Source organism: Malurus melanocephalus, unplaced genomic scaffold (assembly GCF_030028575.1).
Source record: "Malurus melanocephalus ecotype Western Australia unplaced genomic scaffold, MMel_1.1 scaffold_5233, whole genome shotgun sequence".
NCBI classification, from domain to species: domain Eukaryota; kingdom Metazoa; phylum Chordata; class Aves; order Passeriformes; family Maluridae; genus Malurus; species Malurus melanocephalus.
In genome coordinates, this window is record NW_026628464.1 from 1 (window position 1) to 2,016 (window position 2,016).

At 53.4% G+C, this 2,016-nt stretch overlaps 1 long non-coding RNA gene across 1 annotated transcript; it reads left to right on the plus strand.

The window, feature by feature from the left end:
- Positions 1 to 334: 334 nt before the first annotated feature.
- On the plus strand, positions 335 to 1,981 carry LOC130588459 (uncharacterized). The gene is made up of 3 exons (XR_008966968.1): positions 335 to 396; positions 996 to 1,044; positions 1,889 to 1,981. It is a non-coding gene; the product is annotated as an uncharacterized LOC130588459 (long non-coding RNA).
- The last annotated feature ends 35 nt before the right edge of the window (positions 1,982 to 2,016 follow it).

Below are 2,016 nucleotides of genomic sequence, written 5' to 3' on the forward strand. Positions count from 1 at the left end.
CAGCTCAATGGGACGGCTCCCATTCATGGATTCCATAAAGAGTTTTATTTTTATTTACGGRAYTGTGGAATCTTTCAGSTTGGAAAAGCCCTCYAAGATCACAAAGTCCAACCATTSCCCCAGCACTGCCACATGTCCCCAAGTGCCACATTCGTTTTAGAATCCACGTGTTTTAGAACACCTGCGGGGATGGGGACTCTAACGCTGCTGTGCCAGGGTCAAATTCCCGTTTTCCCGGCAGAAATTCCCGCCGGTGTCCAACCGGACCCTCCCCTGAACTACAGAAGTGCTCGGACTACAACTCCCGACATGCCCCGCACCGGAAGTTCCCACCCCGCCCGCGCTATAAAAGCGCGCGCGGCCGCCGCCGCTTAAAGGGGCCGCGTCCTGTGCGAGGTGAGGGAGCGCTGAGGGGAGAGCGGCGGGAAAGGTTTGGGGCGGGCAGGGGGACCCCAAATGGATCCTTTTGGGGTTTCTCGGGGGATCCCAAATCCCCACAGCCCCCGGGGAGGAGGCGGTGCTGGGCTGGGCCTCAACCGCGGCCTCTCCCGGCGGGGCCGGGCCCGAGCGCGGGGTCCGATCCCTTTTCCTTTTCCCTGGAAAGGCAAAACARCCTCAGGAATTCTCCCCCTCATCCCCCGGGGTTTTATAGGGGGTGTGGGAAAGGAATAAATGGGATTCGTGCCCGGTTTTTTCCTGTTTTTCCCTCAATTCTGACACTCGCCGGGACAAACCTGTGAGGGGCAGGGGGAAATGGGATGGGACGAGGCAAAAAAAACCTCAAAAAACCCTTAAAAAACCCTCAAAAAACCCTTAGAAAACCCTTAAAAATCCTCAAAAAAACCTCAAAAAACCCTCAAACAAACCCTCAAAAAAACCCTCAAAAAACCCTCAAAAAACCCTAAAAAACCCTCAAAAAAACCCTCAACAAACCCTTAAAAAACCCTCAAATTCTCTCTCTGAATTCCATTTTTTTGGTTTGTTTTTTTTCCCAGATGTTTCCCGCTGGGTTCTGGCTTTAGGATGTTGGAGAACCAAGAGGAAGTGAGAACCTTCCCGGTTTGGGAATGGGAATGGGAGTGGGAATGAGAATGAGAATGAGAATGGGGTGGGAATGGGATTGGGATGGGAATGGGATGGGGATGGGGATGGGGATGGGGATGGAATGAGAACGGGATGGAATGGGATTGGGAATGGGAATGGGGTGGGAATGAAATGGGATGGGAATGGGAATGGGAATAGGAGTGGGAATGGGAATGGGAATGGGAATGGGAGTGGGAATGGGAATGGGAGTGGGAATGGGAATGGGAGTGGGAATGGGAATGGGAATGGGAATGGGAATGGGAGTGGGAATGGGAATGGGAGTGGGAATGGGAATGGGAGTGGGAATGGGAATGGGAGTGGGAATGGGAATGGGATGGAAATGGGATGGGGATGGAATGGGAATGAGATGGAAATGGGAATGGGATGGGATGGGAATGGGAATAGGAGTGGGATGGGATGGAAATGGGACTGAGAATGGGAATGGGATGGGAATGGGAATGGGAATGGGAACGGGATGGAATGGGAACAGGATGGAAATGGGATGGGAATGGGGATGGAAATGGGAATGGGATGGGGATGGGGATAGGAATGGGATAGGAATGGGATGAGATGGAAATGGGACTGAGAATGGGAATGGGATGGAAACGGGAATGGGAATAGGATGGAATGGGAACGGGAATGGGAATGAAATGGGATGGGAACGGGATGGAAATGGGGATGGGATGGGATGGGATGGGATGGGATGGGGATGTCTGGAGGTTCCAGTGCCATTCTGGAAGCCGGGCCAGCGGGGATGGGGTGGATCCTGTCCTGGAGCCCCCTGACCCCATAGTGCTGTCCCCAGGAACTGACCACGGTGCGAGTGCAGGATCCCCGCGTGCAGAACGAGGGCTCCTGGAATTCCTATGTGGATTACAAAATCTTCCTGCATGTGAGATGGATGGGATGAGATGGGATGGGATGGGATGGGAT